General features: G+C 38.9%; 1 long non-coding RNA gene across 1 annotated transcript; it reads left to right on the top strand.

Moving 5' to 3' along the window:
* The first annotated feature begins 4,332 nt into the window (after nucleotides 1-4,332).
* LOC121100697 lies at nucleotides 4,333-23,532 on the top strand. Its single transcript, XR_005832451.1, has 4 exons — nucleotides 4,333-4,813; nucleotides 15,200-15,249; nucleotides 20,292-20,469; nucleotides 21,946-23,532. It is a non-coding gene; the product is annotated as an uncharacterized LOC121100697 (long non-coding RNA).
* The last annotated feature ends 711 nt before the right edge of the window (nucleotides 23,533-24,243 follow it).

Here is a 24,243-nt window from a genome sequence, read left to right as displayed (position 1 = left end):
CATTATTTTTAATAAACTAAATTAAATATTACATAAACATATGACATATGAGTACAAAAAGAAAGTTTTTTCTGTGAACTTGATTGAATATTTTGAAAAGATTCAATGAAAATAAATTGCTGAGCAATGGTTAAAGTGGGGAAGCAATTATGAAAATCTAGAAGGACTCTGCACTCAGTTTGCCCAGCAGATGTCTTTAAGTTTTTGCTTCCTTTTAAAGAAATTATAATTGGAAATAGTAAAGGATGTATAATGGGTGTGGTTTATGACAGAAAGATTAGGCCAAACTCCAGGTAACTGACCAACATTCAAAGAAAAAGCCTGAGCTTTATATCAAAAGCTTGGCAAAAGAAAGCAGCTACTTTAATTTAAAATAAAAATTTTGATGTGTGTGTTTACAATTTTTTTTTATGATTCACTTCTTTAACAAATATCTTCCATTAACCAACCAATTCCCTGCCCCGATTGCATTTGATAAAAGGGTCTCTGTGGAACTTCCTCTTTCATCATTGCTATGTTGAGATCCGAAGGATTAGGATTGCCATGATTAGTCTCTTGTTTGAGGTATAGGGCAGTAGCATTTCAGGAAGGCAGAACTTCTAAAGATCTTGTATAATTCAATGCTCCTTTAATTCTAGCCTAATTATGACAAAAAGGGACAGGTATTCCTACTCATCAGCTAAAAGTGGCACCAGTATAGTGATGGCATAAACCCAGTATAAATCTCTTACATACTAGCTTTGAAATTGAGATTCTTGATAAATTTAGAAGCATTTTCAGAATTTGCATTCTTTCCGTTTTAGGCATGAAGGCTTTTACTTTATTATTTTATATCCCATAATTTCAAATTGCCTTAATTCTAATTTGCAAAAAAACAGGATTGCCCTGTATCAGAAGCAAGTTTCTCTGCCTGGGGCCGTAGAAGTAAGCATCCAGAAGAAGACCTTTCAACATTGATCTTGATGACACAAGTCTCTCCCCTTGAGCTGGTTTTGGTGTAGAAATTTATATTCATTATAAGCAAAGATCTTTTCTGAGCCTTTGTTCTGGAATGAAAAAAGAGCTTTTCTGTTTTCTCACATTCTAGGAGTCTCTAGCAATATTCCTGGGCTTCAGCTCGTTCAAGTTCCTCTATGAAGCTTGTGAATGACTGCAGGTTGGTTTATTCTTAACATATAGATCCCAGATATTTATCTACAAAAGCGTTTAACACCTCTAGGCAACTAGATTTCTTCAACATGTCTTTCTCTATCAGTAGGCCTCTAACAAGAGTGTCAAAGCACTCCAGACCCTTTCTAATACTTTCAGATGACCCGTTACAGTCCTTCAGATTAAATATGAGGCACTGATACACATTACCTTGGCTCTACCAAATAGCTTTGACTGGTGTTTCTCAAATTGAATTCTAGGACCTGGAAAGGTCATTAGAGAAATCAGAGGAGCAGGGACAAGGACTCCAACATAAGGAACTATTCTCCTCTTTCCTTGCCCCTTCTGTCTGAATTTCTTGCTTTTATTTTAAAATAGTTAGTTTATTTGTAGCCCCCTTATGCAATTACATCAATCAATCGGCTTATTTGTTGTACTCAGAAGTGGAGCAAAAAAAGGCTTCTAAACTCCCAAACTTATCAAAATGTCATGCATAATGTTTAGGTCCTTGAGTCTTCTTTATAGCAGGTTTGCTGAAATCTAATTCACATATCATAAAATTCAATCTTTTAAATGTACAATGCAGTGGATTTTAGTATATACACATTGTTGAGCAACCATCACCACCATGTAATTCAGAGTGTTTTCATCACAACCCCCAAAATCCCAAACTCATTAGCGGTCACTCCCCCTACTCCCCTGCCTTCAGCTCCAGGCAGCTGCTAATCTACTTTCTGTCTCTAAGAATTTGCTTATTCTGGATATTTCATATAAGTGGAATCATGCAGTATGTGACTTTTTGTGTCTGGTTTGTTTCACTTAGCATAATGTTTTCAAGGTTTACCCATGTTGTAACATGCATCAGTACATCATTTTTTAAATTGCTGAATAGTATTCCGTTGTATGGGTATATCGCATTTTATTTGTCCACTCATCTGTTGATGGACATTTGGGTTGTTTCTGCCTATTGGCTATTGCGAACAGAGCTACTGTGAACATTTGTGTACAAGTTTTTATTTGAATACCTGTTTTCAATTCTTGTAGGTATATGCCTAGAAGTGGAATTGCTAGGTCATATGCTAATTCTATGTAAAACTTGTTGAGAAATTGCCAAACCATGGCTGCACGATTTTACATTCCCATCATCATTGTATGAGGGATCCAGTTTACCCACATCCTCTGCAGTACTTGCTATTTTCCTTTAAAAAAATTATGGCTGTCCTAGCGGGTGTGACTTGGTACCTCATTATTGTTTTGATTTGCATTCCCTGATGACTAACAATATTGAGTATCTTTTTTATGTTCTTATTGGCCATTTGTGTACCTTCTTTGGAGAAATGTCTATTCCCAAGTCATCTGTTTTTTTAAAGTGATTGTCTTTGTTATTGAGCTGTGTGATGGTGACATATATGTCAACTCAGCGAAGTTACGGTGCCCAATTGTTGAGTCAGACACTTGTTTACATATTGCTGCGAAGATATTTTGTAGATATAATTACCATTTAGAGTTGACTTTAAGTAAAAGAGACTACCCTTGATCATAAGGGGAGACTTCAACCCCATCAGTTGAAGGCCATGAGAGCAAAAACTGAGGTTTCCTGAAGAAGGAAGAATTCTGCCTCAAGACTCAAAATCCTGCTTGAGTTTCTAGCCTGCAGGACAGACCCCCATAATCATGTGAACCTATTCCTTAAAATAAATCTCTTTATATGTTTTTGTGTGTTTGTATTTAAGTATGTATATACATATGTATTATGTAAATAACATGTATATATGTAAGTATATACATTTGTATATACATTATATATAAATATGCATATATGCTATGTACACATGCACACACACACGATCTATATGCATATATGTTCCATTGGTTCTGTTTCTCTGGAGAGCCCTGACTGATATAAATTGTCAAAATTCTTTGTATATTTATATATTCTGGATACTAGATCCTTATTAAATATATGAACATAGAACCCTTGTTTGGTTAAGCTGCTCCAGTTGTGTTCGTTACATGAAGCCGTAAAATCCTAAATGAATCTCAAGGTTTTCTGAGGAGGATCAGATAGAAAAATGCATGTAAAACCCTTAGAACAATGCTTGACACATAACTCAATATTATTATTATTTTATCACATTTGAATTCACTTAGAGCAATGAGCCCTACACCACTCAGTAAGCCCTAAAGATACTCATTACTCAGTAAATGCTTCTGAGTCTCTATTATGTATATGGTACTGTGTGGAGTGTGATGCAGGATCAGCTGCGTGGCCTGAGCCCGTGTAGTCATGCAGGGTCCTGTGCCTGGTTGAATGTTCTGCCACCATCATCTTAAAATTCTTATTAAGTCTTGAATAAGAGGCTCTGCATTTTTATCTTGCACTGGGCTCTGCACATTATGTAGCCAGTTTTGTTGTGATGACTAGAAATTTTTTTGTTGTTGTTCAGAATAATAACTGATGTTTCTAAAAATTATCATGTGTTATTCAGGAAACATTGAATCTTGCTAAATCTGCTCTAAGAAGACTGAGAAGTATACGGCACCTTTAGAAACATCTTGCCAAATGTGATGTAAATACGTGAGATTTTGACATTTAGCAGGTAAGCTTTAGTTATCTGAAAAATTTACTTGTTTAGAGTAGTCAAGAGCCTGATCAACGAAATATCAATATATTTTGCAATAAAAAGAAAGAACAAAACTGCAAGCTTTGTTGTGGTAGTAGTGGTTATAAGTTGGGGAGTTTACATTGCGAAGGTTTTGGGGGATTAGGAAATAAAACTTTTGAAGTAGCTATCTGCTCCCCAGTCATGACTGGTATGATACACAGGAGCACACTGGGAGCCATGAGACAATGCTTCACCTCTCTCAATCTTCATTTCCCTTTCTATAAAATGAGAATGACAAACAGCTGGCAAGTCTATGCAGAGCATCAGCCCTGTGTCATATGAAGTAAGGTAAATATCCTTTTCTCTGAATTGTCCCTCTCAAGATGTATTGAGCACCTACTATGTGCTATGCTTCGTTCTCAGCATTAGGGACACATTGTTGAGTAAGGCTCCTTGTTCTCAAGAAGATTATATTCTCTTAAAGAACGAGAGGATAAACCTTCCAAGGTAAATAGGGTCACTTCAGGCTGCAGTAAAGGTAAACGAAGAGGACTAAATGGGTGGAACTGTCAGGGAAAAGCTTTCGAGGAGGTGACATGTAAGTGGCGATCTGCACGGTGACCAGGAGGAAGTCAGGTGAGGACGCAGAGAAACGTACTCTTAGCAGAAGCCACCTCAAGAACAAAGGCCTCCTGAGTGGCATGGGCTCGGTTTGTGCGGAGACACGGAGAAGGCCGTGTGCCTCTAGCACAGCAGCAGGGAGCAGGGCAGGCTGTGACAGCGGTCAGACAGGTACCAGAGCAAGTAAGGCCTTGCCGCCCCGGGGCAGGAGTTTGGATTTCATTCTGGTTCAGGGAGAGGTCTTTGGAGGGTCCTAAGCAGGAGAAAAATGTAATCTGATTTATGCTTCAGAAATATTCCTCCAGCTGGCTGCTCTGTGGAGGAATCCGATGGACTGAAGGTCGGCAAGGCTGCTGGCAGTGACCCCCTCAGGGGTGCTGCGTCAGTCTGGGAGAAAGAAGATGGGACTTTGACCAGGGTCCTGGTCTTGGGAGCTGGTAAGCAGTAGCTGGAATCAGGATATACTTTGGAAGTAGAGCCGGCAGGACTTAGTGTTGGATTGAATATCAGGCTGAGGAAAGGAGAGAGTTTTTTGTTTTACCCTGACGAAAAATTTAATACATGTTCACTGTAGAAATCTTGGGAAATTCAGGGAAGTGTTCAGCAGGCTACCTGTTTTATTATGTAATATGATTTACATTTAATATTAAACCTAGCTTTCTCTTGCACACGGAGAACTTTACCCTTATTGACCATTATTGCTACTCTTCTGATGATTTCAGTGCACCTTAACTTATTAGAGGTCTGGAAGATGATTGAAATTAGAAGAAAAAAACCAACCAACAGGAGAGAAAAACCTACTTAATACAGAGTTTTATAACTTAAACGGACCGTTTTCCTTTTTTAAAAAAATATTTTATTTATTTGTCAGCTAGAGAGAGAGAGCACAAGCAGGGGGAGCAGCAGGCAGAGGGAGAAGCAGAACCCTGGGAACATGACCTGAGCCGAAGGCAAATGCTTAACCGACTGAGCCACCCAGGTGTCCCTCCTTTTTTTTTTTTTTTTTTTAGTTTATTTATTTTAGAGAGAGATCGAGCATGAGTGGGACCGGCAAAGGGAGAGGGAGAGAGAATCCAAAGCAGACTCCATGCTGAGTGTGGAGCCCAGTGCAGGGCTCAGTCTCACGACCCAAAGATTATGACCAGAGCGGAAACCAACAGTTGGACACTTAACCAACTGAGCCACCCAGGCGCCCTAACCTTTTTCCTTTTTAGTGGTTGTTTTGTATAATATCTATTACCATCTCTATCAACTAGCACCAGAAAACATGATCTAATACTGTATCGGTTCTTTCCCTCTCATTTCTGTTCCCCTTACATATAAAAGTTAGATTTGCGGGTTCTAAGCTCAGAATCATTTACTGCTTTTACCAACACAGTTCTCCATAAATATTTCATGAGGACTTAACCTTCCATGGGCTTTTATCCCTTCTCTTATCATTCTAGGAGTTAAGTGCTGCCTTAATTATATTGTTCTATAGTATTTTTACCTGTGTTCCTAATCCAGAGCTGTTCTGTCTACCAGTTATTCTTACAAAAGAGGTGGGGAACTTGTGTAAAATTATGTTTAAAATTGACATTGTCTCCCAAATACCTTGACTTTCTCTTAACTTAGAAGGTGACACCCAGTGGTATATGAATTACATTGATAACATACAACTGGTAGAAATGAGAGAAACTGAGGTTTCAACCTGAGAATGCACCTGTAGGTGTTTGTAAGTGGATACAGTCAAACCTCCTTAATGTAAATCTCTATTTAATTTGTAATTTGGAAGCAACAGCATTGGGCATTTAGTGAGGCTCCAAATATCCCCAGTGGACAGAACAAAAATATATTTTCTTTGACCTTGTATGACCTGGAATTGTCTTAAATGTCAAGAAGAAAAAAATATCTCATTAAAAAAATATTTTGGATAGATATTGTTAATAACAATATTAAAAGGTTTTATGCCCCAGCGGCAGTTGGTGCTGCTTATACCATTCAGGTGGACATGGTGTGTGCCTTACGCTCAGCTTAATTTCAAGATTTTAATAAATGAAAAAATCTGTAGAAAGTTCGGTATATTATCACACTTAAAGCAGCCAATTAAATTAGTCTGATATAAGCTACTTTATAAACTCATTTATCACCGAAGTTCGCTTGGCCTGACCTTTCCACCCCTTTTTGGATAAGGATGGTAGCAATTTCTCAGTAGCAAAATTATTGATTTTTTTTTTTTTTGACAGAGCTTTTCTAGTTTGATTTTCCTTCTTTTGTGCACTCTGTTCTTGTGTCACTTTCTCAGAGACTGGAGTCTCTGCTGTTTAAAAGAGTATGGGAAGCTGTATCTTAATGTCCAAGCTAATTAGCCACACCTAAACAATTTATGAAGGCATTTTGCTCAATGGGGAGTATTATCTCATTCAAAAACCAGAAGAACATGTTGATTATCTTTTGAAGCTTGGCATGCTTGCCAAGCAAATGTCAATCCTTCTTTTGTTGCACTATTGAACCTTATGTGCTCTAATACCCTTTTCCTGAATTTTCAAACGGATTCCTACATGTTAAATGATGATCATTTTGTCACATGCAATATTGACATAGATTATTTGCTCACCTAATGGACAATGTTTCTCTTTATCAATAACTTTTCATGGTTTGGCAAGGTATTTCCTTCCAGGGAATAATTAGAAGGTAACTATTGCCTTTTACCAGATTTGAGAAATTTAAAGAAAATAACTATCTCGTTACAAAAATTGCATCTGAGTTCAGTCTTTGTGAAAGATAAAGATTTTCCCAGAAGAAGAAGGTTGGGGGGAGGTTCCTGGATGGAAGGGTTCTTACACTTACTGAGTATCCATTTTAAGCCAGAAACTGTGCGGGGAGTTTTATGTACATTATTTACTTTAACATGAGGTTTTTCTTTTATCTGCATTCTGTGGTGGAACTGAGGCTCACAGAGGTCAAATAACTCATGCACCAACTAATGGTTGTTTGGCCTGGGCTCTAACACCAAGTCTGTTGCACTGAATTTCATTCCTTCCATTCTACTATGGTTTGCTACTTTGGTTGGCATGATCAGTGGGATCCCCATGCTCTGAGGGTTGCAGTAACCCAGTGACCATTCAGAAGCACAGAGTTCCCTTGACTGGTTTCTCAGTAGTGTTGATGGAGGGGCAAGAGACCCTTATTCCACATAATTCTGATCTTCTACCCAGGGCCAAAAGCAAATAGTCTCCTAGTGTGAGTCTGGGATACCGAAAATCTCTGTGTGCCTTTACGTAGAGAAACGAGACTTTCACTGCTTCCTAACAATGGTGGTCTGAGTTCTCTCTTGGTAGCTAGGATTTTGTTCTAAGGAAGGACACTATTATACATTCCCTCTGTGCTACTTACATCATTGCTGGTAACTACTTAGGCCAACTGCATGCGTTACTGATAGGTCCAGTACCCTAGTATTCTAGACTATTGTTCTTAGTATTCATAAAGCTGTTGGGATGTCTGTTAAAGAGAAACCAACAAAGAATCATAAGAGTGGCATTCCTGTGCTTATCCACACTTTTATAAACACTAATGCTAAAAAGAAATTCCTTTTTGCTTTGGATTGTATTAAAGTTCCCTAAGCACAGTCCATTTTTCTCAGGCTACCCTTTAAAGGACTGTTGAGTTCAAAAACAAACAAGCAAAAATAAGAACTGGTCTCAGAAATTTTTCTTAATAAAATATTTTGACATTTCTCTTACCCCAATACCTATGATTTCCCCAGGCCAAGGCTGAAGTCGCCAGGTACCTTATTCTGATAGAAACAAAATGGATTCCATATGAATAATCAGGTTAATTGCTTTCCAACAACTAAGGACATCAGAGATCCAAAGCAAACTTGTTTTAAAATTTACTTATTTTCTGACTAGTAAGGTAATACCATTTTATTAAAATTTTTAGAAAATGCACATGAAAGAAGAAAATTTAAATGATATCTGATCACATACACCTAAAGATAACCATTATTAATATTTGGTGTACATCTTTTCTTTTGTATTTTAAATAACATTGGCATACTAGTCAGGACCTTAGCCTGCAAGCCACAGAAAGAGTGGCCACTCCTTTAAGTAGAAAGGAATTTATTGAAACGATATTTGGTAGCTCAGAAATTCACAAGAACGCCTGGCGGACCAGTCCTGGAAAAGCGTAGGAGTAGAAGTGACCAAGGGAGGTTGAAAACCAGATAATACCGTAGAATTATTCTGGTGAGAGTCCCATGTTGCCACGATAAAGCCTTTTCACTGAAGCCAGTATTTCTGCTAGAGCCAGCCCAGACCCTGACGGGAGGTGCCACTGGTCCTGCTGTCCCCAGAAACCGTGTTGTCTCACTGATAGGATGAGTTTTTGCCATCCTCGCTCCTGTGGGTCATTGGCTCCCAATTCCTAGTCTGGTTCAGTCTGGGTGCTTGATCAAGTCTAGGTTATATGCCTACTCTAGCTGTCAGGGGATGATGACGTAAAGGTTCTTAATCCCTCACCTCTGTAAAGGTAGGAGGCCTTCACTGCACAAGAATCACGTGCTGGGAAATTCCCCAAACTTGGGATGGGAGCTTAGATGCTGAGCCGCCAAAATCCCACATGATGTCTGCCACAATGAGCTCATACAGCTTTATATAGCTCTGTATCCTGCTTTTCTCTCAAACATTAAATCATGACTATTTTCCTAAAACATGAAGTATTTTCCAAAATTAGGATTTTCGGTGACTCTATAATAACAGTCTTGATTTGATTGGTAAATAGCATATGTGATATTAACTGTCCAAAAGCAGCTTGAAAAGCATGGCAGTTACAAAGGTAGAAGCATCAATCTTAGCACAGAACTATGTGAATTATTTTTCTAGCTTCAGTTAGCACTCAGCTGGGAGAAGTCAGCCTCTTGCGCTGACTTCATATCTTCGGGTGCTGCCTGAAATGACCTAGTTAACCTGAATGAGGCACGACTGACTGGAAAGGACAGGTTCGGAAGCTGCCTCTGTCTGCTAGGCTGGGGCAGGCAGTGGGGGCATGGGCCCAGCAGCAGGAGCTAAAAGGGAGTTCAGTCCAACAGCATAGGAAATCTCTATCTGACCTGGTTGTGGTCCAGTCAGGAGGCATGGTGCATGCTTTGGTGCATGATGTGAAGGAAGAATCTAGAAGCTGGTGATAGTCACGGATTAAGAATTCTAGTCCCTGGCCTGAGATTCAGGAGCATCCTTGGCCTGAAAAATAGAAACAAGGTGGGTTTTAGTTCTAGAAAAATTCATGATAGCTAAGTGATCAAGACGGGAACAAGAAACATAGCAGGGCCCAGTTACAAGACTAGTGGATAGGGTAGGACTGGGTCTTTCAAGCCTGGGTATCAGAACTAGAGCAGATATCCTGTCTTAACTGGCCAGCAGCACGACACTGAATTCCAGGCTCACTTACCTTAAGTTGTTCCTGACTAATGATGGGTTTGGGAGCTTGGCTGTAGGGAAGAGGTTGACAGAACAACTACAGATGGAGCCCAGGGATTCCCATTAAGGACAGCTTCATGGGTTCAGAACAAGGCCATGGGAGACAAGCTCCATTCGTTGAGGTTGAAGTCACACTAGAAAGAAAGGGCACAGTACTCCATATGAAGGCTCTGAGGAAAACATGCCTTCTCGCCATCATTGTCATCTCTTTGGAAGCTGTGGAGACTTACCTCTTTTGTTCTCCCTGGGACCACATCAAAAAGTCAGCTTCTCTTCCTGTTCAATTTGTATGTGGTGTTTTGATCCCTATGGGTTTTTTGAAAATTCGAATACAGTTTTCAGATGGCCCAGTACTGATTTGCAGCTACCATGGCTCAATGAGTTTGCCCTGCAGTCTCTGATCTTTAGATGGTCCGCAACTTGCTGCATGTTTGAAGGATCCAGCTCAGCGACGCAGAACCCAAAGAACACGTGAAGTTAGAGCCCCAGCTACTAGAGTGGAATTCGTTGGAGTAGCCTTTGTCGTTCTACTTCATGGAACGTCATGCTTTCATTCCATGGAATTTCAGCCACAAGAACATTATTCACGGAGTGTTTGTGGCATGTTTTGCACTGACTACCAAGAGAGAACGCTGCACTGACCACGACGTAATTACACGTCCTTCTGCATTACTTCGTTCATGACTGACACGTGGAGTCTGCCCAGGCCTGGTTGTGAGCCCTGCAAAACCGCAGTACGGTAAACTAGCGTCATCATTCCTCAGAAGGCTGTGTCACAGTTGCCCACAACCATTGGATGAACCTACCTTTTAAAAATAGATGTGTTTTTGCACTCTTGAAACTACTTATTTTCTTACTCTTTGTCACAGCCAGCCTAGTTTAAGCTGACGGTAAAAAGAGGTTTTGGAGGTTTTCCACCACAAGGTTATTTAAAGTTCTTTGAGCTGCCGCCAGACCTTCATTTAGCATTTTAATAAACTTCCTGGGCCAAGGAGTAATTTTCCTGTATCCTCTTTGTCCTCAGCATGAAGTAATAGTACAAAAGAGGGTCATCATTTTTAGGCCAGTCATCTGCATTAATTATAAAATTATCCTTATGAATAACCAGATTTAAGGTCTGGGATAGAGAAAAGGGGGAGTGGGCTTCTTTCTGTGGTTAACATTTAAAAGGGGAGTCATAGACACATCAAGGATTTAAGAAAGTGCCAACAGAAATATTTTTTCACACAGATAGTTAGAAAGGACATTAAAAGAAACTGCACATACAGTCGAGTTATCGCAAGATAACTAGAATTAAATTGCCCAAACATTTGCTTACTTATGGTGTCCTTATCTGGAGACTCTGTAAAGGCAGAAGTACCAATAGACACCCATGTTTACATGGTGATATGGAAATCGGCCTCCAAAACAGTTCATTGTAAGAATCCCCAGAGAATTGTTTGGAACCCAAATCTCTGGGTGCAGTGTGATGTCACTCTTCAGTGTTTCTAGGCTTTGGGCCAAAACTCAGTTTCAGGAAAATAATTGCAAAAATGTTTAAATAATTTGCATGAGGTTTGTGAAAGCAAAGGAAAAGCTGCCTGCTCCATTCCCAAAGGAGATTTCAAGACACAATCAATGTTAGGCCGCAAAACACTGTTTAGACAGAATAATTATCAGCCCTTTCCCTTCTCTTTCATTATTAAACTGAGGCCTATTCCCTCTGAGGGTTTCACCTGGCATATGGAAAGACTGTTGTTGCTAAGTCCTCTTTATGGATGTTCAAACAGGCTAAGTAAATTCAGAGTTTACTAAATTAGCTCATTCATGGATATTATTTGACATGAAGTTGCTTCTATGTCATGATTAGCTTTTTTGTTCCTATTCATGTTATAAGCCAGTATGATGGAATTATATAGGGTGGTTTCAAACTGTGTGGAGAATTCTTGAAAATGGATCCCAGTGCTGAGTTCATTTCATTCATTGTTGACTCCTTAAAAACTGAGCTCAAAGAACCCTAAGTGACAGGATCATCAAAACAACACAGAGCAGGATGCAGTGGGTGGAAGCGTATTAAGACAAAAAAGTGAAGCCGTGTTTAAATCACGTTAAAGCTATCAATGACCAAATTACAGTACAGTTATTTCTTTAAGGAACTACTTAAAGTATTGTTCAAATTGAATCAAAGTCGTTTTTTTTCAGAGATTTTTGAAACGACATTATCTGATTTAAAGAGACATGGCTCCTTTTCATGTGGTAGTTTATGGATTTTGATAGTTCAGGAATGAATACGTTGAGTGAGTGGCACTGTTAGAGCGCACATGAATACCATTTTACTTCTCCCTCCTCCCATGCTGCCTGTTCAAACCCACTCTCTGAAACTCGTTTTCCCTTTCCTTTGGGGGAGGGGCCGAAGGTAACGGACAATTATAAATATGTATTTATATGGACATTCTTAGCTAACAAGATGTCTTTTGGACACTTTTAACCACAAGCGAGACTTACGTTAGTAATTAATGCCTCGTCCCGTGTAATAGTTAAAACTTTGATTTGAAGTTAAGTGTCTTTAGGAAAAGACACTTAGGAATTTGGAGCCGCCAGTAGGAAATGGGAAGAAGTTGACTTCTCTCTTTATTCTGCCTTTTCTTTTCTGCCACTCACTGTGACTTCTGACCCTTCTAGGGTTGAGATGTGAGTGAGGAAGAAAACACAGGATAAAGAAATAGGTAAAGGTTTCCTTGATACCCTCCTGAGCTGGTGTTGACCCTTTTCAGAACTGGTGAATGGTTAAGCCTGACTTTTTCTCTCACGAGCACATCTATGGATTTTCTTTCTTTGACTCCCAAATCTTCAGAGATCTCTTACTTGGAAGGGCTTTTGAGAAACAGAGACACATCTCTTCCAGGTGGTCCTTTCTAACGCTTCCATTAGCTCTTGAGTATCAGCAGAAAACGTGTACCTCTTTATGCTCGTCTCCTCACCTTTCCAGGTGCTCCTTCTGGGCAGATCCTTGGCCTGACTCGCTCATTCGTTGCTTCATCTGCTCCATGCAACTGATCTGATGTCACTTTTACTAACTATTGATTCCCCTCTACTCGGTGGCTGAAGGAGGCTTGCGCTGGTACATATTTTTTTCAGGCTGTGTCAGTCACTCAGTTCCCATCTCCTAGGGAATGGGATACTTTCTAGGTGGTCCCAGAAAGGACCTTCTTACTTTTGAGGTGAAGAAGTATCTCCCACCCTACCTGACCTTTAAGGGAGTTAGAGTCTCAACACAACTCTCTCCAAAGATGTTTTTTTTCTTGGTCTCTCCAACCTCTTTTTTTAGGGTAGAGTTAGTAGTTTCTGCCAACTCTTTGTAAGTCCTGCTTAGATGGCCTTGAAACTCACTTTGGAAAGTTGCTGTAGATGAAACCCAAGACGATTGCAGATGATTACGCAGCTTGTAGCCTACATAAAGATATCAAGCTAAGGGGATGAGTGAATGCTGAATTCCAGCCCTTGCTCCTCTAAAAACACAGGGTGCCAAAAGGGGCACTTTCTTGTAATTCACCTACCCAGTGGGGTTGCTTTTTTGCTAATTTGCACAAAGGCACCTATTGCCTTGGAGCCCTTGTCGAAGCTGAGACAGAGTCGCATTTAAAATCCCATTTTTAGTTAGATGAATTGTAGGATTGGTGGTTTCTCTAGATGAAAACCACTGCAAATGTTGATGACACTTGTGACAACTATTCAACTGAATGTCAGAAGTCACCAAGAGGGCAAAGCGCACCCATTTGTTATCCTACCACTTTTTATTAAAACAAAATATTGTATTTTTAAAAGCAGAGGTGTTTTTTTTTTTTTCCCCAACAAGAGTGCCAAGGCACTTCAGTGGGAAAAGAATAGTCTTTTCAACAAAAGGTGCTTAGACAACCAGGTATCCACATGCAAAAAGAAAAAAAGAAAAAAGAAAAAAAAAGACCCCCTACATCACATCATGCACAAAAATCAACTTGAAATGGGTTATAGATCCAAATATAAGAGCAAAAACTCTCAGAAGAAAACATAGGAACAAATCTTTGTGGTGTTGGATTAAGTGATGGTTTCTTAGATACCACACCAAAAGCAGAAGCTGCCAAAGAAAAATCTATCAATTGGATTTAATCAAAATTAAAAATTTCTGTGCTTCAAAGGACACCATCAAGAAAGTGAAAAGTTACACCCAAAACTAATATAACACTGTATGTTAATTATACTCGAATTAAAAAAAAAACAGTAAAAAAAATTAACTATCATATCAGATAAATGAAGCTCTTTATCAGGAGAATAAAAAAGAAAGTGGAAAGACAATTTAGGGAAAGGGAGAGAAATGTTAGCAGATTACATATCGATAAAATATATAATGAACTCAAAACAACAGAAAAGACAACTTAGGGACGTCTGGGTGGCTCAGTTGGTTGGCCTCCACCTTTGGCTCAGGTCATATCCCAGGGTCCTGGGATGGAGTCCTGCATCAGGCTTCTTGCTCAGCTGGGAGCCTACTTCTCCCTCTCCCTCTGCCCCTGCTTATGCTCTTTCTCTCTGTCTCTGACAAATAAATAAATAAAATCTTAAAAAAAAAAAAGACAACCTAAAAATGGACAAAGGATCTGAATAGACATTTCTTCAAAGAAGATATTTAAATGACCAATAAGCACATGAAAAGGTGCCCAACACCATTAGCCATTAGGAAATGTAATTAAAACCACAATGAGATAGCATGTCACACCCACTAAGATAACTACAATAAAAAAGGTATTAACAGGTTTTGGTGAGGATGTAGAGAAATCAGAAACCTCACACACTGCTGGTAAAAATGTAAAATGGTGCAGCTGCTTTGAAAAACAGTTTGGCAGTTCTCGACAAAGTTAAATATCAGGTTATCACATCACTCAGAAAGTCCACTTAGGATGTTCAACACAAAAGAGTTGAAAATGTATGTTCACACAAAAACTTGTACATGAATGTTCATAACAACATCATTCATAATAGCCAAAACGCAGGGGAAAAAACCCAAATGACTATCAACTCATGAACTGTTAAACAAAATGTGCTATATGCATACAATGGAATATTACTCAGCAATAAACAGGAATGAAGAACTGATTCATGCTACAAGATGGAAGAACCTTGAACACATGCCAAGTCAAAGAAGTCAGTCACAAAAGGCCACATATAGTATAATTCCATGTATATGAAATGTCCAGAATAGGCAAATCCATAGAGACAGAAAGTAGATTAGTGGTTGCCAAGGGCAATTTTATTTTGGGATAGTTCATTGCTAGTGTATAGACATAAATTGGTTTTTGTATATTGATCTTGTGTCCTGCAACTTTGCTGAACTTTTTTTGTTTATTGGTCTTTCAGTGGATTCCTTAGGAATTTCTGTATACAAGAATGTTTCAGCTACGATAAAGGTAATTTTACTTGTTTTTCAATCTGGATGCCTTTGATTTATTTTGTTTGCCTGACTTAACTGGCTAGAACCTCCAGTACTGGGCTGAACAGAAGTGAACGTAGGCACTGTTTTGTCTTATTCCTCATCATAGGACAAAGTATTCAGTCTTTCACCATAAAGAATGATTTTGCTGTAGATTTTTTGGAGAGGCCCTTTTGTCAGGTTGAGGAAATTTCCTTCTATTCCAAGTTTGTTAATATATTTTGTTTTTTCTAAGATCATGAATATATGTAGAATTTTGTCAAATGCTTTTCTATGTTTGACGAGTTGAATATATGTCTTTTGCTTTTTATTTTCCTAATATGGCATATTATAATGAATGATTTTGATATGTTAAACCAATCTTGTATTCCTAGGGTAAATTCCACTCGGTCATGGTATATAGGCCTTTTCATATATTGCTGGTCTTGGGTTGCTAGTATTTTGAGGATTTTTGCGTCTACATTTATAAGGCCTTTTATATTTTGCTTTCTCTTAGCCTGTTTTATTTATTTAACTTTGTGCATTGTGTTTTTAACTATGCTAAGTTTTCCAGCTTTTATGCAACTGAACTGGTTGGTATTTTCCTTATGCTTCATAATATTTTTTTTCTTGTTGAGAAAGATCATTCCTACACCAAGAACATAAAACTATTTGCCTGTAGTTTTCTTTAATATGATCATTATATTATTTTTTCTGTTTAAAGAATTAATCAATTGGGAATTTATTTTTATATAAGCTGTAAGGTGAAGACCCAATGGCCTGTTTTTAAAAATTCATTTAGTAATTCACCAATTTACTAAAAATCATCAATAAAATTCTTAAGCACCTGCAAAGTGCTAAATACCATTCCAAGCATTGTAAGTAAAACTTAAAACAAACAAACAAACAAAAAAAAAACAGACTAGGTCCCTGTTCTCATATCATTTACATGAAGGAGAGATTCAACAAAAAATTAAACACAAAAATAAATAAGGTAATATCAGATAGCTAGAAGTGCAATGAAGGAAATAAAACAGGATAATATGATGGAGAATAATAAAGCTTTGTTAGATACTATGGTCAAGAAGAGCTCCTCCAAGATAGTACATTTGTGTTGAAGATCCAACCATTGGAAGACCCAAGAAAAGAGCGTTCTAGGCAGAGGAGCAAGCAAGCACAGGCAAAGGCTCTGAGGCAGGAGCAACCTTAGTGTATTCAAGCAACAGCAGAAGAAAGCCCTTCCATGGCTGGATTAAAGTGAGTGAGATAGAGAGTATCACCAGATGAGGCAGAGTGTTGGATTAGGCTAGTTCATGGAGGGACTTTCAGGCCACATTAAAGAAGATAGGGAAGGTGCCTGGGTGGCTCAGTTGCTAAGTGCCTGCCTTCAGCTCAGGTCGTGATCCCGCGGTCCTCGGATGGAGCCCAGGTCGGGCTCCCTTCTCAGCTGGGAATCTGCTTCTCCCTCAGCCCTTCCCCCACGCTTGTGCTCTTTCTCCAAAACAAACAAACAAACAAACTTTTTTTTTTTAAAGTTAAAAAGAAGACAAAGTTATTAAGTAGGAGAATATCTGATCCAACTTATATTTGAAAAGAGTCCTGTGACTATGAACGTGGAGAACAAATTGTAGTAGGGCGGTAGAAAAAGTGTGAGCAGATGAGTTAGAAGGGATGATGGTGGCTTGAACTAAGGAGGTACACATGAATATGGAGAGAATTGGAAGATTTAAGGTATATTTTGGAGACAATAATAGTAACTGACATTTATTGAATACATACAATGCATCAGCTACTGTTCTAATCTCTTAAGAACTCATTAATACCAACCGTTACCCTATGAATTAGATAATGGCATTATCCTTGTTTTACAGATAACATCTTGATCAAGTGTATATAGGTTGCCCAAAGTTACAAAATTGGTCAATGGTAGAGCCAGGATGCAAACCCAGATAGCTTGGTTTCAGGACTTGTGTTCCTAAGCACTCATTTTTACTCTCTCTCTTAAGCAGAACCAATGGATGTGCTGGTAGAGTGAATGTTGGAGGTTGAAGGAGAAGCAGAAATCAGAGATGACTCAGGTTTTTGAGTTGATCACCTTGATGGATAGGAAATATTAGGGGAGCTATAATCCATGCTATAATCTGTGTTTATACGTTTAGTAATAGGGGTGGGGAAGGTAGCAGTTAGTGGAAGGGGAATTAACTTGCTCTGGCTTAGAAATATTAAAATTTAGATATCACAAGTGGAATGTCAAATAGGCAGTTTATGCCTGACACTAGGGTTTAGGAGTTAGATAAGGGTTAGAGAGACTAATTTAGGACTCATAGGTAGGGAGTTGGTATTTAAAGTCAGATTTTTAGGGGTGCCTGTGTGGCTCAGTCAGTTAAGCATCCGACTCTTGATTTCAGCTCAGGTCATGATCTCAGGGTTGTGAGATCATGTGAGATTGAGCCCCATGTCAGGCTCCATGCCTAGTGTGAGCCTGCTTAAGATTCTCTCTCCTTCTGCCCCCCCTAAAAAAAATAAGAATTGAAAAAAAAATAAAGTCAGATTTTTCAGATAAGGGATATCTAAAAAAGAAAAAGGTAGGGTCAGTGTTCAAATTCTGGTGCACAAAGATGGAGAAGGAAAACCCAGTAAATGAGACAGAAAGGAGCAGCCCATAATGTATGGGAAAGCTTCTAGAGTGTGGTATCTTGGAAGTCATGAGGCCAATATTCCAAGATACAGTTTATTGAACAACCCATCGCTTTCCCAGTTGATCTGAAATTCTACTTTTATTATTAAAAAAAAATATTTACCCCCCCAAGTATTTACCCAGGTTTATCTCCAGAATCTTCCACTCTACCTGTCTATTTTGCCCTAAGCACAAACAAGGTGTTATATTAACTGTTGCCTTATATTAGGTTGTAATTTTCAAAAAGTTTCTGGCTGCTCTCACATATTAGTTTTTCAAGATCTGCACTAACTTGTCATATTCCAAATAATCCCATTGGAATGGCATTGAATTTACACAACCCCTTGGGGGAATATTGATGTCTTCATAACAGTCAGTTCTCACTAGGAAAAGGGTATGCTCCTCTTCCATTCAGGTTTTTTCCTATATCCTCAGCAAAGATTTATAGTTTTCTTCCTGGAGGTCTAGCATGCTTGCTCGTAAATTTATTCCTGGATATTTTATGGTTCTGGTTGCTAACATATATCAGCTTCTTTTTATTGCAGTCCTTAATTGATTATTGCTGGGTTTATTAGAGTTCTTTGTTGTAACCCACAGATACCAACTCTGACCAACTTGAGCCAAAAGGGAACTGAATAGAAGCAAATGGGGAAATTCATTTGATTAAAGGGAGATTGATGAACCCAGCTCAGAATACAACTTTTTATAATAATAAGAAAAGGTATTTTAATTAATAAATTTTACAAAAGTAATGATCAAAGTTAAAATCTAGTAAAGAGGCTTAAAGTGGGAACATGTTAATATCTTTATTATATAAATAACTCCTAAAATTTTAAAATACTATGAACCCGAAAGATAAATGTACAAAAGACATAAATAAACACTTTACAAAGTAGAAAAAAAAATTAACAAATATATGAAAAATTCATCAGCCTCACTAATAGTAAAAGAAATGTCATATAATAAGAACTATTTTTTTATGTGTCAAATTAACAAAGTTTTTTGTTTTTGTTTTGTTTTGTTTCCTAAACGCTTGCCAGGGAAATTGAGTATTCTTATACATAGTAAATGTAAAATGGTATAAGAAGTGTCTGAAGCCTTAAAGATGTTTGCAATTGTATGAGGTCATTGACTTAATAGTTATATTTTTAGGGTTCTATCTTTTGAAAATGATTTTAAATATAAAATAAATTTTATATGCAGCTTTATTTATGAAATAGTATAATACTGGAAGCAGCTCACATGTGGGAGATGGTTAAGGATATTATAGCACATCCACTTGGTAGAATATTAAATGAACTTTAAATGTGAGCCTTATGAAAACTAAATAATAACTAGAATTGCTAATATTAATATGTGGAGAGGAAAAAAAAACCCAGTTGTCTGGAAGGAAATATACTGCTGTGGCATCTTTTGTTTCCTAGGCTTAAGTGATGTTTCTTTTTCTACAATTTTCCTAAATTTTCTACAGTGAGTACATTTTACTTCTATAATAATAAAAATATGAAAAAATTCCAGCAGAGCCTATGTCTACTTTGAGTCGATTTTTCTTTTAATCCTTATTTCCTAAAGGCAAGGGCATCAGATGTGAGTTTTCCTATCTTTCCTACTCTCTGCCTCTGAACGCTGGTCTCTCTATGTTGTCTTGGATGCTCTCTCCCTTTTCAAGGCTAACTTGTCTTCTCTGGAATGCTGCTCTGTCAATTTTCCTCAGTCTCCAGCATTTTCAATCTCTTCCTCTTCATTGGTTCCTTTCCCTCAAGCAACACTATACAGAGGGCTCATCTTTCTTGAAACAATCATTACTTGACCCTGTTGCTTTTAATACTCACAATCTTTTTTCTCTGCTTTTTCTCACTGCACATCCTTTCTTTCATGGTCGTGTTTTTTCTCTCTCACCTCTATTCAGAACTCATCCTGGAAGGTCACTAGCAACCTTCTACTTTGTATATATTAAGGTGATGGAGCTAGAAGGGCCTCCTACAGCCGGCCAAGCCATCTCATTTTTCAGATTCTGGCTCTGCCATTTATTGGCTGTGTCACTCTAGGCTTTCCTTTGGTGCATCAGTTTCTTGACTTGGAAAATGGGAGTAATACTGGAAACCTCCAACAAAGGCGTCCTGGGGAATAACTGCATTTATACAGAAGTCCTTGTAGCAGTGCCTGGCACCTAGAAACATTCAATGAAAGATTATTGTTTTATTGGTAACAGCTCACAGACCAGAGAAGTTTCCATTGATGTGAGGAGCCTTGCCTGAGGCATGCCCTGCCAAGACTGGAGGCCTGAGTTCTCACTTCCTGGTCAGTCCTCTTTTCACAACATTACAGTCGTCCCCACTTATCGGCACTTTCATGTTCCACAGTGGAGTTACTCATGGGGAACCACTCTCTGGAAGCAGATGTTCGTCCTGACTAGCTGGAAGTGCACGAGCCGCCCACTGCTAGGTCACAGGGCCTGCATCATTCAGCTTGTGTCATCTCATCACATAGGCATTTTATCATCTCACATCATCACGAGAAGAAGTCAATAAGATATTTTGGGTATGTCTGAGAGACCACATTTACATCGCTTTTATTACAGTATATTGTTATACTTGTTCTATTTTATTATTAGTTATTGTTGTTAATCTCTTACTGTGCCTAATTTGTAAGTTAAACTTTATCATAGGTATGTATGTATAGGAAAAAACATTGTATATATGTAGGGTTTGGTACTGTCTGCGGCTTCTGGCATTCACTAAGGATCTTGGTACATCTTTCTGCAGATACGGGGAGGGAAGGACTACTGTATACTTCCTCTTAAATTCTTTTCTATGTCCTCTTTTTCTACAAGCTTTCCGTGGTGTTTGTGATTATTGATTATTTCCTCCTTGAAATCTTCCTTAACTCATGATACTACTTCATTTCTCTATATCCTTTGATAAAGTTTCTCTTTGCCACCTAAATTTTTCCCAAAATGCAATCCTAGCCCTGTGCTTTTCTCCTGGTTTGCTCTCTCCCCTTAGTCTTATTATGTCCTGGCTTCCTCTATTTCCTCCATGCACTAATTCCCTGCTTTGACCAAGATTGTGGCTTTGTACGACTCTGGCGGGTGCCATTGACATCCTAGTCTATGTGAATGCCACCTCTTGGAGTTATGCAGTGCACAGCCTCTGTGTCTGTATGCTATGACTCTTGTCCTGACCTCTCTTCTTAGTGACTACCCAATAAATCAGATTGCACGTCAGACATTTCCATTTGAATGTCTCATCGTCACCTCTAATTTATGTGTGAAAAGTGATGGCTTTTCCTCACCTTTCTACTTCTATATAAAGAAGCTCCATTCAACCAATCCTCAGTGCTAGATCCTAAATTCCAGGATCATATCCTCCCTACTAAAGTCTTATCCTTCAAGCCCAATCAGTTTCTCAGGGAACTGAGTTCCAGTATTGAAACCAGCACAAACCTAAAGAGAATGCTGGTTCTGGTAGCTGAGCTGAGGCTGGGGTTCTGGAGAAGATGCTCAACTGGGTTAAAGCAAGGGGACAAATATGAACCATGGTGATGGAGAGAGTCCGAAGTCAGAATCAGAGCAGTAGTGTCAGTGGTCAAATGCAAAATGTGAGAGAGAGGTGTACAAAGACAATGAGGCAAGAGATTGGTGCTGAAGACATCAGGAATAAGTCAAAACTCGGAATGCAAGGCTGATTGCAAATTCAGGCTGTGAGAGGGGTGAGGTCTAACCCTGAAAGGTACTGCTTTCAAAGCATAAGACTCATCCCTAGGATCTTAAAAAAAAAAAAAAAAAAAAAAAAAAAAAAAAAAAAGGCTGCCCTTTCCCCACTGCCATTATCTTAATTCATTGCCTTGGTGTTTTTATTGACTGTTGAATCTCCTTGCTTCTGATTCTACCCCTCCCCTCACATTAGATTAGTTTTCTGATTTCTCTGCTTTGAGCATCCGTCCTAGTCTTTCTGGGCTGCTATAACAACAATCCCATAGCCTGGGTAGCTTAAAAACAACATTTATTTCTTATAGTTCTGCAGTCTGGGAAGTCCAAGATCAAGGTGCTGGTAGATTTGGTGTCTGGTAAGAGCCTGCTTCCTGGTCATAGACAGCATCCAAATGGCATATCCAGGAGCAAATAAGCCCAGAAGAAATGCAGCCTGCTGAGTGGATGAAGGTATGTGTTTGTCCACTTAAGGTTATGTTTGAGATTTGGGCACTAGCAGCTGAGGCAAGCAGTGGGGTCCTGGGTGGGTGTTCACATAGGAAGGTCTCCTCAGTCATCCTAGATGGGGGCCTGAAAGGGGCAACCAAGTAAAGAATCAGAGGGTGTATTTAGAGAGAAGCCGGTCAGAACTGATATTCCGGATCAGAACTTTGTGTGAGCAAATGTGGGAATGGAATCAGGTACCGCGACTAGAGATTTCAGGTTGCCACTGCGGCCATCTCAGCTGACTCTTGCGGTCACTGACAAACATGGAGTGACCTTCAACATGAATGGATCCTAAGTCTGGGCCTCTCTGTAAAGCAAGGCACAAAAACACCCAGCGTTGGGCTTTTTGTGCCGTTCTTTAGGCCATTTTTGCTCCTAAAGCTGGACTTATCATTACCTGCATGGCGTAGGGTGAATGCTCATGGAGGTCAGGATCTGAATCTTTTAAGTAATCATGAGGCATATGGAAGAGGCAGGATCACCACTGTCCAGGTGATGCTTTGTTGGATGCTTCCCTTTCACCATGTCCCTGCAGTGCAGTTTCCTGCGTTGGACCTTCCTGGCCAAACTGTGGACTTGGATGGAAGCCAGGCAGCTGAGGGGGAGTCTCTGTAAGATGGAAGGTGATGTTGCTCATGGGAAAACAGGTGGTGAATGTAATTCAGTTCATCTTGGCTCTTCTGCCTGCATAATTTTCCATTTTTATCAGATTTCAATATCTGATATTTCAATATCTGGGATTGCTTTTTTTAGGTCTCAAACAATAGTTTTTATCGACTGTTAGGTCAGAAACCTATGTCATGATGAGGAATTACATTAGAAGCAACACATGCATGATTTATGCTTATGAAAAAATGGTGTATATGTAGATATACAGACAACTGTGTATATTTCAGGTCACCAAACCTTAAAAAAGACAAAAAGGATAAAAAAAAAAAAAAGAATATCCTTACAAGGATCACTAAAATGACTAAAAGGCAATGGTGGTTTTTATTATAGGACAGACTGAAAAGATTAAGGCTCTTCTTTTGGCAAGGGGCTTGGCTGCAGCCTGTAAATCAAGAAGCAATGGGAAGGCTAGGGCATATATTGTTTTGTCCCTCATGTCCCATGGTGCAGCCACAGAGAGTGCCACTTAAAGCTCAGCAAAGGTCCTTTCAGTGCACAGGAAGATAGGTGAAAATGCACACATTAAGTGATAAACAAGACCTGTATTGTTCCATAGGTTGTGCAAACTAAAAACATAAATATGTTTGATGAGAGTTTATAAACATTGATCAATGATCCATTATGGACAAGTTTAGGATGTTTGAAAAACACTCCTAATGTAGACTTTTGGGGCCATGGACAGAGATAGAGCTGACGTTTTGGGTTGAGTAGGTCAGACATATGACCTAGTATGGCATTTCCTACATTATTTTGAGGCACCTCTTTGTATCTCTAACATTGAATTTGTGACCTTTCTTCTCATCATCTACACCTGTTTTTTTATTCCCTCATTTTAATTCTAAAATAGAAGGGCAGTTAGGAACTTGTGTGCTGGCTCTTTTGTTTTATCATAAAATGGTTTAAAATACATATAGTTCTTTATGTCATTACGATGTTGAGGGAAGATGATCCATTGAAAAGTAATTGAAAAATTGTGTTTAAATGTGAGGACTGCCTGGTGGAACTTTGTTTAAAATGCTCACTCCAGGGCCCTTCTCAGTAGTCTGAAGTGAGATCCAGAAATCTTTATTTTTAAGTCAGTTCCCAAAGGATTCTAATGTAGTTAGTCCTAAGACCATAGTTTGAGAAACGTTGAAAAAAGAGGATTTCTTTAGCATTGTTTCTAGCCCATATAGTGCCTTAGTGAGAACTGGATAAAGGCACCCCTCCCTCAAATACTTGATTTCCATCTGCTGGAAATTAAATATACAAATCTACAGAGGTGAACAGTGCTTCAGAGCTGTGCAGTGCACAGCCTGCACACATGTATGCTGCCTTGTTTTCTTTCAAGCTTTTGGTTTAAAGCTTAAGCATCCTTTGTGCACAGGAAGCAACAGAGAGCGAGTGCATCTGTCCCTGGCAGGAGGCCCTGGCAAGAGGCTTCTTATTCCCTTTTCACCCTTGTTATC

Source organism: Ursus maritimus, unplaced genomic scaffold (genome assembly GCF_017311325.1).
Source record: "Ursus maritimus isolate PB19 unplaced genomic scaffold, ASM1731132v1 scaffold_5, whole genome shotgun sequence".
Taxonomy (NCBI): domain Eukaryota; kingdom Metazoa; phylum Chordata; class Mammalia; order Carnivora; family Ursidae; genus Ursus; species Ursus maritimus.
Note: the sequence above shows the minus strand (reverse complement) of the source record. Positions and strands in the feature narration are given on the sequence as shown.